The sequence below is a fragment of the Petaurus breviceps genome, unplaced genomic scaffold (genome assembly GCF_028583685.1).
Source record: "Petaurus breviceps papuanus isolate PSGF00001 unplaced genomic scaffold, PetGlider_PUasm1.0 178, whole genome shotgun sequence".
NCBI lineage: Eukaryota > Metazoa > Chordata > Mammalia > Diprotodontia > Petauridae > Petaurus > Petaurus breviceps.
In genome coordinates this window covers 20257502-20274454 of record NW_027185777.1, presented here as the reverse complement: position 1 = coordinate 20274454, position 16953 = coordinate 20257502, and the positions used below count along the sequence as shown (strand labels likewise).

At 39.8% G+C, this 16953-nt stretch overlaps 1 long non-coding RNA gene across 1 annotated transcript in view; it reads right to left on the bottom strand.

Annotated features, from left to right (window-relative positions):
* Positions 1 to 1588, bottom strand: part of LOC138159975 (uncharacterized) — a 29519-nt gene extending 27931 nt beyond the window's left edge. The window contains exon 1 of the long non-coding RNA XR_011168028.1: positions 1341 to 1588. This is a non-coding gene — a long non-coding RNA (uncharacterized lncRNA). The remainder of the gene's footprint in view (positions 1 to 1340) is intronic.
* Between the last annotated feature and the right edge of the window lie 15365 nt (positions 1589 to 16953).

The following is a 16953-nucleotide window of genomic DNA, read 5'->3' as shown; positions in this document are numbered from 1 at the left end:
TCTCTCTCTCTCTCTCTCTCTCTCTCTCTCTCTCTCTCTCTCTCTCCATATACATACATACAAGGCAAAACCAGTATTAATGGCCTTTAAAAATTATACACACACATTTTAGATAATGCAATAAAAGTAAAACTGATTAAAGAAATTGATATCCCTGACTACACAGAAATTTGTCTAGACTGCAGAAGTCAAGGTAAAGGAACAAAAAATCGGGAAGTTATTTTACCAGAAAAGGGACAGAAAAGGGGCAGAAAGGAGTTGTTAGCCAGGCTGAACTGAGTTCCCTTACCATTCCTGGTGTCAGTCTACATTCTTCGTTTGCATCAGGGTCAGCAAAGAAATTCCAGCCCTGTGTTCCATCTGAAAGTTTTCAGCATCCCTTTCTCTGGACCATCGTAAACACACCACCCTGGCTTCTCAATTGCAGCTGCCATTGTACTGTGATGATTTCTTTGTCACCCTACAACCACACTGATATCCTTAAGTTCAATCTCAAGTGTACCTGGAAACTCTGGGTAATCTGTATCAGATTGAATGGAAGGCCCCTGAGACATGGGGAATTTGGGGAAGTTTGCCCTACCAGCCATTGGCAGTCATTTCTGGAATTCTATATTCTATATTTCCACAGTGATGCCCCCAGGCCTGACAAAAGAGGCTATATTATGTTCTTAATTGATAGTCTAGATCCAGTCCTATGATGCAAACTATCAAGTGTGTGTGTGTGTGTGTGTGTGTGTGTGTGTGTGTGCAACCCAGCCCCTGACAAAGCTTGATCTTAAATACCAAGACCCATTAATATAGTTTATATTTGTTCTTGGTGTCCCTGAAATGTGGATGAGGAAATCATGACAGGGCCACGCAGTCACAAGGCAACCCCTCTGTCATCTATATTCTCTTAGCTGGGGGTGAGAGGGTAGAAATCTTCCTCATACTAATGTTATTATCAAGGTCCCTTTGACCCCAGGCACCCAAGGGCCTCCTGATTCCAGCACTGGCACCCCCGTGTACTCGGGACATGGTGCTGAAGAGTGTTCCCAGGATAATACAGCATTGGCTTGTATTGAACCCATCTTTTCATCTCCTTAGGTGAGATGCCCCAGAGTCCAGGCAATATTCTTCATAGGCACAGAAACCCACACACAACATATCAAGGACATAGTTCTCAAAAGAAAAACACAAATTCAGTGAACATAAGGAATACCACCAGGACCTCTGAATTCTGGGGCTGTGCTGCTCAACCAGCCATGCCCCCAAACAGCACTTGGTTCCCCCTTTGCCATCTCACCACACCCCATATCTCCAACCTGCAGAAATCACAGCCAGTTTTCTGGAGAACATACCAGTAAGTAGCATTTACACTGTCTTGTTCCCTTAAATATCTGGCTCCGGTAATCTCAAGGAAGAAGTGTGGATGGATCAGCTGTCCTCGTAACAGCTGCCTGTGGAGTCTCCAGCACCAGCATTGTGGAGGCTTCTCAGGGAAGTCTTTCATGTGTTGCAAATGCACCATATGGGCTTTCTTCTGTCTCCGTAGCCATCTGTGCTTGTCTCTCTCCACCATGGTGACACAAGAGACATTCGGGCAGCAATGTACTGTATTAGGTGTATACGTGCAGACATAGAACAGGTGGACCCAGTGTATCTAATTAGGCCCTTGAAATATGAGCTCCCCAAAATCAAGTGAACCTCCCAATGCAAGTGAAAGCAATGAAAGTTGGAATCACTTCAACTATAAATCTTCAATACCAGTCAAGTTAGAAAAAATCATGTCTCCAATTTTTTCTTCCCATCAGCCAAATTAGCGGACTGAAAATAACAGATGATTGCTTTAATGCAGCAATCCTTCCTCCAAATTGCTTCATATTTAATTATATACGTACATGTTGGATTCCTTCAGTAGAATTTAAGCTCCTTGCCCAGCAAATACTTTTAAAAATGTGTGATTGAGGGAGGTATCCATGGTCACAGAGTTACTAAGTATCAGAAATGAAATATGACCTAGTTCTCACCTGATACCAGACTCTTTACACTACCTCTAGAAATAAAAAATATAAATGGCACTCAACATAATGCCCTATATTTCACTTACTTATATGATTGCAAGGAACAAATGGATGCTAAATAAATCTCTATATTAAGGATGATTTCAATTTCCTTATGATTCCAAGTAGCAAAGGGGATACTAAAGTCGCTAAATTAAGGAGGATGGATTTGTATCAGTAGCTGTCAAACAAAAGAATATGTGATCTAAACACACAATTGTAGACAACTGCACAAATGCAGTGAATATTCTGGACCAACACCCAGGGTTCTTAGCCCACACAATAAGAAGCAAATAGGAGAAGAGCACATCATAGTTTAAAAACCCAAAACAAAACAAGTAATGATTAAATTCTGAGTTCCTTTTCCTCCTCCATCACTGGTTGATTTATTTTCTAGCAAATAATTTAGTACTTCCCTGTGTCCTTAAGCTTTTCTTGTCCAAACAGAAGCCTTATGATCACTCTGTGCTAGTTCAAATGTGCCCATGAGAAGAGGGCCATAAATTTTTGCCTTAAGATCTCACAGAACTTCTAAAATGCTTTAGATGGACAGGTGCTTCATAAGAACTCAGTATTCTTCTTATAACTTAATGTCAGCTCATTTTTAAATTAATTACACCAAGGATGTAGTCTCTTTGAACAACAGTCTCTTGGAGAGAGTATCTTAAGGAAAAATAAAGTTAACTCCTTAGACTTTCCATGGCACCCAAGAGAAGATTTGTGCGGAGCCTTGTTTGTATCAGTCTTATCATCTCTTTGTGAATATGTAATCAGAGCAGGAATCTTATCAAAAAGCATAATAATAAAACAGTTGCAATGTCATCATACAGGGAAGCTTAGCTTTGGCATTTCCTCCTAGGCAAGAGGTTCACATTCTCTTTCACCTTGAGAGTTGGACAGTGAGGTTTTAGGTTTGTTTGTTTTTCGGAAACTGTGTTCTGATTTACTTAAGATGGAACATGGAGATCCAGTCATGCTATGCTTGGTCAGAACCAGTGAAGTCCTGCTGCTGTCTTTGTCCTCCTTCCTTGGCCGACATCGTGGGCAGACATTGCACAGAAATTAGGAGGACATTTATTTTTTTTAATTTTAATAAGCAATCGGGGTTAACTTGCTCAAGGTTACACGGCCAGTTATTATTTCTGGGTGTGGTGCTGAGTATCTGAGCCCGGATGTGATCCAGGTCATCCTGACACTGGAGCCGGTGCTCTTACTCGCTGAGCCACCTGGCCGCCCCTAAGCAATTGGGGTTAAGTAACTTGCTCAAGGTTACACGGCCAGGTGTTTCTGGGTGTGTGCTAAGTGTCTGAGCCCGGGATTCGATCTCCAGGTCTTCTCAACACTGGAGCCGGTGCTCTTACTCGCTGTGCTACCTGGCCGCCCCGTAGGAGGACATTTATTGACTGAGTCCTTTGTGGTGATTGAGTGGTGGTAGTAATAAGGAGAAGATGACTGTGGATTAACCAGATTGCATCTTTTGAAATGCTAGTTAACCAAAACAGCTAGCATCTCCTAACTTGATGATAAACCTTCTCAGAGTTTCAGATTCAAGTCCGTGAAGCCTCCGAGTGACAATTAGCTCATTTTTTATCCTTCATAAACTGTAGGAACTGTCCTTTGCCTTCCTTTGTACCTCAGGGCTCTGGACATGGTAGGCACTTGATAAATAGTTCCTGATTGACTGGTTGATTATTATTATAGTATCAACGACAGCAATAGCTAACGTTTATATTGCACTTTCAAGTTGACAAAGCACTTGCTATCTGTCATTCAATTCATGTGACAGCCCTGTGATCTCGGTGCATTGTCCCGTTCGTCTCCATGGCCCACCATGCAATTTGTGGAGAAAACCCAGCAGTATAATAATAGTAGCAAGCATTTATGTAGCACTTTAAGATTTGCCAAGCGTCTTGCCTATGTTGTTTCACGTAATCTTCACAGCAATTCTGTGAATTAGTTTTATTATCTCCATTTGCTGAGGAGAAAATGGAGGTTTAAAGCTGAATAATAATAATAGTTAATATTTTATAGATGATATAAAGAATATAGATCCTGTATATGCACATAGGTGCCATGCATTGTGCTGATTTATGATTACGATTATGCTTTACAATTATTATCTCACACCAACCCTGGAAAGTAGATGCTCTTATTATTCCCATTTTCTGGATGAGGTCACTGGGCAGAAAGAAGTTAAAAGACTTACCCAGGGTCACACAACTAATAAGGTCCAAAGCAGTATTTTAACTCAGGTCTTTGTGACACCAACTCCAACACTATATCCATTGTGCCACCTAACTGCATTCAAATTCTTTCTCAGACACTAGCTGTGTGACTCAGGGCAAATCATCTAACCTTTATCTGCCTCACTTTCCTTATCTGTGAAATGAGGATAATAATCCTACCTCCCAGAGCTGTTATGAAGGCCAAATGAGATAGCATGCAAACCTTAAAGCACCATATAAATGCTAGCTATTGTTATTATTATAAGAAAGACATAAGGCTTTACTATTAATGCCTTTGATAAATATATTTTCACAATTGCTATGTATGTATAATATTTTTTAAAGAACAAGAAAAGTATCGAGTGTCTTAGTAGGAAGCTTAAACTCCAGTCAGGATGAGTTCTTCAGTGTTTTGCAGATGGGCAAATTGTCTTCATTATTTTGTGAAGTTGATTTCATTCATTATGTACTAAAATGCTGCTTAAATAGCTTTTCCAAATAAAAATTTCCAGAATTGCATAGTACAGTCTGCCATTGTTAAATTGTTTGCATTTCTAAACTTAAAATGGAGTCATTCTAAAATGTTTTAGATAAATGACCAAAAAGTGACCACAAATAATGACTTTCTTTTAAATATATCCCGAAAGTCATCAAATTAATTTCATTACACTACTAATTTCCTAATTAGCAATATTTTCATTCTTAAATTGGTTAGTCTGTTAAAAGGTTCTGATGTTTTTCTCTAAGGAAGTCATTAGCTTCATTTTATGTAGTAACTTGTTCATCCAGATACCTCATATTCTCATTACTAGCCCAACCTTGTATATCTCACTCATTGGTATTATTTGGAACTCCATATAAAGTCACTTAAAGCTTTGGTTTTATCTATGGAAAAAAAGATGTGTATGTAAGGGGGCATGGATCTTTTCCATAATGATGGAAATGCAGGGCCAAGTTGACCAGCTAAAAAAGGGAATAAAGGTCCTGTCTTATCAAAAAAAAAAAAAAAACCTGAAAATGCATTGACTAGACCCCAAATATGTTGGCTCAGGGTGGTCACACAAAAGAGTGGTAAGAATTCTTTAAAGAAGCATCCTTTACAAAGAGGCCTTAGCAGTAGGTGACAGCTCCAATAGATGCCGACAGAAGCTCAATGGAGGGTAGTACATGGTAGTGTTTTCAAGGCCAAAAGGAGCAGAAGCTGTGGGGGAAGAATAGGGTGGCAGTGAGGCACTGCCATGTGCAGGGAGATGTTCTAGATGTGACACATCCCTGGGAGCATAACGTACCTGGGGGACACTGCCTCTCCTGGAGTGGGAAACCATCTCCTTCATGTCTCTTAATGGGGGCAGCAGAGCATAATTCTTCTACTGGATTTTCCCTTACTATTTACTGTGTTATTCTGTCCTAATTATATGTTTCTGTTTATCATTCTAACTAGTCTGATGGTAGGGAGGGCACTCGATGGGAGCTTGAGCTTTTTAAATATAATTTCAGTTATCCCCAAACCCCTTGCCCCAAACCTGGGGTAGTAAGAGATTCCATAATCAAGTGGGGCCTTTATTGCATATGGATGTAGACTAGGAATATGGTTGATTAAAATGGATTAGAGCTTAGATGAGAGAGAGAGAGAAATATTAGTTTCTACTCTCCTCCAACGCCATGAATCCCAGTGACCAACATGTTAATTGACAGATACAACCCAATTCCCTGAGCCTCACAGTTTATCCTAGGTAGAATATTGAGAACCCTGGTTTTTATCTGCCCCTGAAGGGGCATATGGAGACATCATGGACAGATCTTCCTAGCAGTGGCTGAGGCATGTTAGGTGAAAATATGTGAGAAGTCTACTGAAGGATCTCAGGGATGTCATAATATTTTTTTTCTTTTTGGAGGGCAATTGGGGTTAAGTGACTTGCCCAAAGTCACACGGCTAGTAAGCATGTCAAGTGTCTGAGGCCAGTTTTGAACTCAGGTCCTCCTGACTCCAGGGCCATTGCACTATTCACTATGCCACCTAATTGCCCCATTTTTGTTGTTGTTTTTGTTTGTTTTTTGCTTTTTGGAGGGGAAAGACAGGACTACTGGGGGTAAGTGACTTGCCCAAGGTCACATAGCTAGTTTATTTTTGTGTGTGTTAAGTGTCTGAGGCTGGGTTTGAACCCAGGTCCTCCTGACTACAGGGCCAGGGCTCTATTCACTGCGCCACCTAGCCGCTCGCAGGGATGTCAAAATATCAGGCCATTTGGTCAAGGTTAGAGTTTCAGATCCAAAGCAAGTCAAACATCTGTTCAACTCATCATATTCTACTCTAGGGATCCAAAGTAGTCAGAAATTGATTTTCTGTTTTGGTTGATTGCTTGCCCTAGTATATATGATTAAATTGCAAAATGGGAGAGATTCACTTTCACATCCTTTTACTTCCATTTTTTCCATTCCCTGTATACCTTCTTGCTCTACCAGGCCTTCCACATGCCCAGAGTACCTTCATGCTGTATCAAGCCAGGATCCTATCCAAATGTGTCCTCTTTAGAAGTAGTCAATGATACCAAATCTTTCCATTTCCTTTACTTTTCCTTTTCCCCTTTCCTCATTAGAAACCAGTCTTAATCTAAAGTGCTAAATTGTATTAATCTAACTAGGCATTAGAAGATTATCTAGTTAAAACTAATATGTAAGTGTGAATAACTAACACAGCCTTTCAGGGGACACTTGCTTTAAAACAGGACCTTGTTAATCAAAATAAATCTTTAACCAATGGACTGTTGGCAAGGGGGACTTTTTTTTTAAAATGGTCGGTCAGAAAACATTAAGTGCTTACCATGTGCCATGCACTGTGCTAAACACTGGGGATAAAGAGAAAGGCAAAATCCAGTCTCTGTCCTCAAAGAACTCACAGTCTAATAGGGGAGATCGTGTGCGACCATGAGCAAACGGGCTCTAGACAGGGGGAACTGGAAATACTCAACAGAGGGAAGGCACAAGAATTAATGTGCAATGAGAAAGGATTCCTGTAAAAGGTGGGATTTCAGCTGGAACTTGAAGGAAGCCAGTGAGGTGGAAACAGGCATGGGGGATTGCCAGATAAAATGTTTAGAGTCAAGAGATGGAGTGTTTTGTTTGAACAACAGCAAGAAGTCCAGTATCACTAGATCAAAGAGTACATAGGGTGGTATAAGGTGTAAGAAGACTGGAAAGGATGATGAAGGGCTTTGAATTCAGTCACTGAGCTTATCAGTGACTGAGGAGAGGAGGTTACATGGTCAGACCTATACTTGATTGAGGAAGATCATTTTGGCAGCTAAGTGGATACTTGACTAGACCGGGGAGAGGTTGAGGCAGGAAGACCACTCGCAGGCTATTGTCCAGGGATCAGATGATAGGAACCTGCACGAGGCTGGTGGTACAGTGTCAAAGGAGAGAAGGGGATACTCATGCAAGAGTATCCCAAAGGTAAAACGGACAGGCCTTTGCAACAGACTGGATATAGGTGAGAGGGTATCAAGGATGACACCCAGGTTGTGAGCCGGGGTGACTGGGAGGATGTTGGGATCCTCCTTCTCCACTCATCCTCCTACCTACACCAGAAGAACAAGGATTGGAAGTTAGGTTGAAAGATTTTCCCCTTATGCTGGAAACTCCTTAAGAGCAAGGACTATGTCTTATGTCATCTTTATATACATAGTACTTTGTACTAAGCACAAACAATTCTACATTGAATTGAATAGAATTGCTTTACTTTTATGCAATATTCATGTGGATTATTGCATTTCTTAGATATTATTAAATAGAAGTTTATCCTGCACTGTACACAGTAACAGCCACATTGTGTGATGACCAACTTTGATAGGTTTAGTTCTTCTCAGCAATGAAATAATATAAGACAATTGCAAAAGACTCTTGATAGAAAGTGCTGTCCACATCCAGAGAAAGAACCATGGAGTCTGAATGCAGACGGAAGCGACTATTTCCTCTTTTTTTTCTTCCTCATGGTTTTTCCCTGTTGCTCTGAATCTTCTTTCCCAACATGACTAATGTGGAAATATGTTTAATATGATTGTATATATTTAGCCTATATCAAATTGCATGCTATCTTGGTGAAGGGGGGGAAGGAAGGGGAAAATTTTGGAACTCAAAATCTTATAAAAGTGAATGTTGAAAACTAAAAATAAATAAATTATTTTTAAAAAGTTTATTCTAGGAACAGCTAGGTAGCTCAGTGAATAAAGCACTGGCCCTGGAGTCAGGAGGACCTGAGTTCAAATCCGGCCTCAGACACTTAACACAAAACTATCTGTGTGACCTTGGGCAAGTCACTTAACCCCAATTGCCCTACCTTTCCCCCTCCAAAAAGAAAAAAAAATTATTCTATTCCTTAAAAAAAAATCCATGCATTTTATTAAGAAACAGCACATCTGGGTATGGTGGGATTATGTAAGAGGAAATTATGAAGACTTGGGAGGTGAGGATTACAGATTGTAAAAGGGTGAAAGAAGGATGGATCCAAAGTGAGATAAGAGCAGGAAGAGAAGCTAGGAAGAGAGGAATCTGGGACAAAGACATCTGTAAATGAGCTTCTGTGCATTTTGAGCCCCTTTGGAGGGGCTCTCACTTGTTTAGGTTTGGTTGGTAAATCTTTAGACATTTAGACATTTACAACTGACTGATCTCAGAACTGGGCCTTTCCTCACATCTAGGATTTCTATGAGATAATCATTTAATAATGTCCCAACTTCTAGCAAGATGTCATAAATATTGTAGGATGCTACTTCTGCCACAGATTACTTAAAATAAGATCATTTTCTACAGGAATATGAAAACTATGGGATGAAAATGTGACAGTGTTCTTCACTCAAATTCTAAGACTTTAGATCTTTATTCCCTCCCTTTTCTATTCTTTTTAAAATAATTGCATTTTAATGTAAAAATGTGTATCTTGCCCATGTTGAGACATGTTTGTCCACATGAGTTGTCTAATTGCTGCTTACAAGAGGCCTACATAGATGAATCTAGAAACCGGCTCCAAGGAACCCTTTCACTTTTGCCTGGTGAGAAGAATGAGAAGGGAGATGGCTGAGTGCTTGCTCCTCCCCTCACCTATCTCTAAGCAGAATATCAGATTAGAATGATATCTATCTTCTCCCTTTAACAATGTTAGTGTAAAGGTTGTTGTTCAGTCATTTCATTCAGTTCTGACTCTTCGTGACCCTATTTGTTGTTTTCTTGGCAAAGATACTGGAGTGGTTTACTATCACCTTCTCCAGGTCATTTTACAGATGAGTAGCTGAGACAAACAAGGTTAAGTGACTTGTCCAGGGTCACTCAGCTAGTGTCTGAGGCTGGATTTGAACTCAGGAAGATGGTCTAGAGGTACAAATGAGGTTTAGAACAAAAGTCACTTTCTTAATTTCTACCTGCCAGCTTGGCCTCTTCCCCACCAAATGCTGGTTACATGAATGACCATCCCAGGTCTGCTGTGAGTGAGATAAGATTTCAGGTCAAATCCTGAGAAAGGCAACAATCTTAGCCAAGGGGAAATTCTCTCTTTAGCCTCTAGAGAGACAAGCTGGAAATCAAGGCCTCGTGGAGGAGCTGCTTCCCCTAGCATTTTTGGCAGCTTCCAAAGTCTTTTTTGTCTTTTCTCTTCAACTCTCAAGGAGACATTTCTGACAGCAGCTTCTCCCCTGTCCTGGGTCTAAAGTATCTCCCCAGCATCCTTTCCACCAATCTAGAGTCACACAAATGCAGTGCCCACAAAATGCCCCAGGCTTGCTCAGAAGCCCAATCGCATTAGCTTCCATCAACAAGTATAAATATTCACTTATAAACAGCAACAAGAGAAAAGATACAAAATAATGCCAATAAATAACAAAAATTGTACATGTAATCAAATAGTTTTCACTTTCTGATTGTAGCATAGCAAAAGATATGTGTAGTGACTTAAAGTAGTAACAGAGTACCATCATATACATATTTAACATGGATTTTGTGGCCATTGTTAATGTCTATATTTACATAATTATAATCAATCTTTTTTTTTTTTTGGTGGTTCTTCCCAAGCCTTTTCCATGAACTGCTTCTTGACCTGATTGCCTAAGTGATCCTGATCCCTAACTTTTTCATTGCCTTATAAGATCTTCATTTAGCACTGGAAGGTCTCTTAGAGATCATCTAAACCAGGGGTGGGGAATCTGCAGCATTAAGGCCACGTGTACCCTTCTAGGTCTTTAAGTGTGGCTTTTTGACTGAATTCCCCACCCTGATCAATGTGGCTGTATCCTCAGATCTCTATTCTCATTCCCCACCCCCCAACCTCACACCCCAAGGAGATTTGCCAGGATGATAGCAGTCCCTAATACTGATAATAGCAAATAAAACTGTAAAGGAGGTTTAATCTCTTGAATCCGTCCAGTGTGAAAGAAGAATGCATTCAAATGTGTTAAGTTCATGAAACAAATACTTCTAGAGGAAATTTTTCACAGTTGTGTAGCATCCCATTCAGGACCACTTTTCCAACCCCCAAATCCCTAGGGGGTCACTGACTGCAGGATTCTAGGGGTAACCACAAAGGGCCTCTTTCTAGTACTAAAACTCACAAGCCTCAGTATATTTCCTATTGACAACCAGCCAGGTTTAATCATCTTTTTTAGCAAAGGTATTTACTAATATAGTAAAGCAGGAATAGTAATTACAAAAAAATTTCCCCCCCAAAAGGTTTGGGGCACACTCTCCCTTACAACAGAGTCCATAGGACAAGTAGGTACAAACTTAAAATCCAAAGCTAGGTAGGCACCTGTGTAGATAACACACATAGCAAAGAAATTACTGGGTGCTGGAAAACCTGTGCTATCTTGGTAGAGTCCTCATAAAGTTCCCTGTAACTGTAGCTCTCTGCAGGGCTCCAAGAGTTGGTGCCTTTATAGAGGCCATATTCAGAACTTCTCTTTTCTGTGAGGAATCACATTCCCCCAATGCAGCCTCTTCTTGAGTGACTATCTCTCTCAGCTGGCATTGTGCCAGTCCAGTCTTTTCTGATTCACATTGGATACGCTTTCTGCTATTGGTGTAATCTCTCAATGACAAGGTCAACAAGAAGGGGAGGGATAAAGAGAAAAAACGTTCATCTCCCTTGAAAGAACAATTCTGTCTCAAGAGTTGGCTCCAATTCTTGGGCTCAAATTCTATTAACTGGAACTTTTTGACCACAAAACTGGTCCACTCTTAACTAGCCAACACAGAACTAGTTTGCTTTTTTTCCCTTTAATATATGGCCCAAGAGGCGTGACATTCTTCTCAACCACTGAGATATTTTCTGAGTGGCATCATTTGCTTTTCATCCAGTTAAAACCCTATGATCCTCTCATTAACTAAGGACATAATCACACCTAGTTACACTTTTGATTGATTGGTTGTTTAATGTAGTTGAGGTGTCTGGGCCTTCTCTGATTACATGGGGTGGGGGGCTGGAACCCCTCTCTTATGGTTAACTAGAATTTCAGAATATTCATGTTTTGTTCCAACATAAGAATTTTTTTTCACAAGTACAGACTATAACCTCTCTGTGCTTTAGTAGACAGCATTAAATGGGTTATTGCAGCCCAAAGAATTTGTCCTTAGGTGGTCAACCTTCTGGTGCTGAGCCTCTCACAATTTAATGAGTGTGAAGACATAATACATTGTTTGGCCTGATACTGAAGTCTTTCCAAGACCAGTCAGAGCTTATATACTGCTAAACATCATTTTTGGAAATCTAATGTCCTCTCTATACCACAACGAGGCATCAGAATAGGACTTTAATGGATTTCAAGGTCCGTATTCAAAAGCAGTGCATCAATTTGCATTTATTTGTTGAAATCAATAATCTTGAATTCTACATTCCATCATTGTGTATCAGCAGTGTTGTTCATTGAACCATGAAGCTCCCTTAAATTTATATCTACTGAAAGAGGTCAAGGAGGGTATATTATTGTCACAGTAGCAGAATTATTGATTCTAAGTAATAAGGTCCTAGGATCGTAGATTTTGTACTGGAAACAACCTTATAGTTCACCTAGTTGATCATTTTAGAGATAAAAACCTGAGACCCATTCAGAGGAAGTAGTCAGTCTAAGGCCATTCAGGCTAGATATAGTAGGGTTAGCATTCAGCTCACGTCCTCAGGCTCCAAGTCCATTCGAAACACTGTCTAGAGGAGACAGAAATTTATGAAACTCCTCTAAAAATAAAAAGTGTGAATAAGATCTCTGGCACTCAGTCAGTCGGTCAAAAAGCACTCATTCAATATTCTCTATGCCAGACTCTGTGGTAAGTGCTAGAGATGAAGAGAAAGACAAAAACAAGGTCTCTGCTCTGAGGAGCTTACATTCTCAGAGGGGAGACAGTATGTGAATTGAATCTTCAAGGCATCAAGGGAACCAAGCAGCAGACTTCGGGGGCAGAGAGACTGGGATGAGGGACAGCCCGTGCCAACAGATGGACACAGAAGAGAGAGTGCTAGTGCTGAGTCAGTGACTAAAGATGTCAGATTGCGGCTCCTTCAAAGTGCATGGAGGAGAGTGACTTCTAGTCCTGGAACGTCAGGAAGGGGCAGATTGTGAAGGGCTGCAAAAGACAGAGAATTACCTGAAGTAATACTGAGCTCCTAGAGTTTATTGAGCAGGAATTGAGGGGGATGAGAGGGAGGTGACACAGCCAGACCTGCATGTTAATTATTATAAATACCCATCTATGAATGGGCAGGATTATCTTCATTTTACTGTTGAAGAACTTGTTTAGTGATTTTTAAGTCAACTCTGTGACCCCATTTGGGGTTTTCTTGGCAAAGATACTGGAGGGTTTGCCATTTCCTTCTCCAGATCATTTTACAGATGGGGAAACTGAGGCAAACAGGGTTAAGTGACTTGCCCAGGGTCACATAACTGTAAGTGTCTGAGGCATTTTGAACTCATGAAAATGAGTCTTCCTGACTCCAGAGCCAATGTCTGAGGCTGAATTTGAATTCAGATCTTCTTGACTACAAGCCTATATTCTCTCCACTAGGAGAACATTCCAAGCATGGGGGATAACCAGGTCAGGAGGGGCAGCACCTTGTGTGGGGAAGGACCTAGCCTTTGAGAGCAAACTCCAGACGCTAGGGGAATGAATAAACTGTTTCCCTAATCCATCTATCAGCGCCTCCTCTTCTTGTCTTCTTGCAGGATTGCCTCCCAGAGTGAATGAGCAATTCGTCTCAAGCTAGAAAACACTGGAGAAGTCAAGCTCTGGAAGGACAACCTGTCCCTGAGTTCTGACTGCTCTCAGGGCAGGACTAGAGCAGATCTGACAGCTAAACAGCTTTAATAGTGAGCACCCTACGTTTTACCCTCTGGGCAGCTAAGGACATCATTTCTAAAAATAAATTTGTATTGTTATCTTGTTTTTATATCAACTACATTTCTCACTGAGGGTGGAGGGCTATTCTTGTACTCTGATTCTTGTTACAGTTTTTCAGTGTATATATCCATATATGTGTGTGTGACATGTATACACATGCACATGTATATAAACATATTAAATAACTAATGGTGACTGGTTAAATTGATAGTGGGGTGTTAATCAATAATATCAGTGACACTGTGGAGGTATCAACTGGTGCTAATGATTTTGCTGTTGGGGAAAATAGCCCAGAATTAGGTCCCAAAATGATAACATTAGAAATATGCCCCAACCCTTCAGGGGGCTTTCTAGTGGAATTGAAAGTTGGGATGAGGATTCCCAGAGTTTACATCCAATATATTACTTTCTCTCTCTCTCTCTCCCTCTCTCTCCCTCCCTCTCTCTCCCTCCTTCTTTTTTTTCTCTCTCTCTGTCCATCTATATGTTAAGATATATGTATGTATGTGTATGTGGTCCTTGAAAGCCCAAGACCTACTCATAGAAAAGGAACAGAAGAACCCAGATCCTAACAGAACATGCAGAAGATGAGTGGGGATGAATTATTGGGGAGCCACAAGCAGTCATGTAGATTTGGAAAAGGGTAAATTTGGGCACGGGGAGCCACCACTGGCAGGGCTGGACTCTAGGACTGAGGCTTTTTGAGCCCAACAGGTAGGAGGACTGTTAAGACAGATGCTGTGTTGCTGAGACCTGGTCATACCTACCCAAAAGCTGAAATTCTCTATCTCTTATCTTTCCCTGGGCTCCTTTTTGGGAGTCTAAAACTCTTATAAAGAAATTCTATTTCCTTTCTTTTAAAAAAAAGTTTACTTTAACTTTATAAACAATGTTAGCCACTGGCATTTGTGAGTCTGGCATTTGCAAGTCTGGCTGTATTTACTGAGAATGCTGTTGAAAAAGACAATTAAGGGGGAAGTATCCCCAGAAAGGAGAGAGAGGTAGATCTGATACTAAAGTATCTGACCCAAAATGCTGTCTCTACATGGGCGCTCAGAGCTAAAAATGATACCCTTTGATAGAAAGCAGATAAGAAAACAACATACTGAGAAATTCATCCAGGCAATGTCAGGAGGAGGTTGAAGGAAAGGCAGAATTAGCTGAATAATTGTATTCAGTACCCCACCCCACCTTTTCTATATGTATGTGTGCTTGTGTATATGTCTGTATAGGTATTTTTAAATTGGACCTGTGATTTAAATGTTGTAGGGAGCTACTGGTTAGGAACTTCCTCTGCTAATGTAAAAACAGAAGACAACATCTCTGGAATTCATGGTTTTAAGGAGTTTCCTGGGAGGACGAAGAGATTAATGTATCTACTCAGGACTATATAGCCTATATGTCAGAGGCAGGACTTAAATCCAGGTCTTTCTGACCTCTCACCTACATAACACTGCCCCTGCATGATATATAAATGCCAAATACCCACACTCACCAAGAAGGCTACCATATATGTAGTCACTAGACTAAGGAAGTTAAATTCCACAGAGAGCAAATTAGGCCCTGTGCTAGGGCTGTAGGAGATAGTGTTAAAGGGAAAAAAAGATATAGCACATACTATAATGGAGCCTAATTGCTTTTATTATTTTGACAACTATATTAGTTTTTAAATTGTTCATTATATATATACATATGTATGTATGTATATACACATATACATATTACTTTACCCAAAAAACCCTCTCATAACATTTTGCAACTTGCTTTAGTGATTCCTAGATGCATCAAAAGAACTTCAAAGATTCATCTTGAATTTGTTTTGTTGTTACCTCAAGAAACTTCAATATTTGGATCTGGATTTGGGAGTAACTTTCAAACACTTGGTTGTTTAAATGAATTTTGCTACTTAAAAGGCTGTAATTATTTTCCATTGATTGCTACTGAAGAAAACTCAGAGCACATGTTTTTCCTTAGGATTAATTATCCCTCCAGACATAAACACAGCTAATTTAAGAAGATTTCATGAAGTATTGACTGAGTAGGACATAAATATAATAGGAAAATGAATGAATATTTGTAGGTCTTTTTTTTCCCCTTTAAGAATGGAAGAAGAAACTGAATGCAACTCTTTTTTTTTTTTTGCTAAAACACCATTACGGTTAAAAATTTTAAATGAATAAACAAGAATATTCAACAGTTACGATTCCAACCAGTAACATTAGTTCATAAATAGTACTTTAAATTAGACTTCTGGATAGATATGATATATATCTACATACACAGATAGATATGTGGTTAAGAAAATGCACTAGAATCTGATAGTCTGTGAAAAATTACACTGTGATTTAAAGAAAAACAAAACACAATTTCTCTCTTGTCTTTTTTTAAGATTTGACTTTAGATTTCTGCAGCTGACCCTATGGTACAGTTTTTAATTTGCATTTCCTATCAATTGAAATGGTGAAATTTCTCCAACTTTAATGGCTGAATTTTTGCCAAGCCCCACAGTAATAAAGAGAAGCTCATAGGAGGAGCAGTAGGTCTTGATCAGGCTTGAAAACTGAGAGGTAGGCCCCTATCACAGAAACAGACAAGCCTCTTGTTCAGGGCGATGTATTAAATAGCCCACAGAGCAGGAAAACCGATTGCTGTTGTTGAAAGTTTCAAAACTCAAACCACTAGGGCTGCAATGTTTCACAGCATGCAAAGTTTAAATGACTTCTATATCTTCTGCAAGTTGGCAACTGGCCTGTTTATCTTTTAGCACATTTAACTTGGGGATGTTCACATACGTACATTCACACATATATGCATATGCATATATATGTAAACATATATGTGAATATAAAGAATGGAGTTATGAAGGAGAATTCAGAATCTATAATGTTTCCATTCAAATTTTGGGGTAGTTTTGTCAGCAGGGTTTAAGCTCCCTCTTGAGAGATGGTAATACTTATGCTTCCTGAGAGATTACAATATGTAACATAGAGATTCAAAAGAACATTAGAGTTGGCCTGAAAGAATATTGGAGAGAAATTTGCATTTTGCACTTTCGACCTCAGGTTATTTTTGCTTTTGAAGCAATAGGGTAGTGTGCTCAGACACATGTGGTACGTCACCTCTAGTATGGAAATAAGAAGCTGAAAAGAGGAATAATACTCATTTCATTATTTTCTAATGTAAATTGAAAACCCTCCTCTCTCATCATGCCAAATTTGTGGTAGCATATATTTTTTCTCTTTTTCTTTTTGCTTTTTTTTTGGAGGGGGGGGGAAGGCAGGGCAATTGGGTTTAAGTGACTTGCCCAAGGTCAC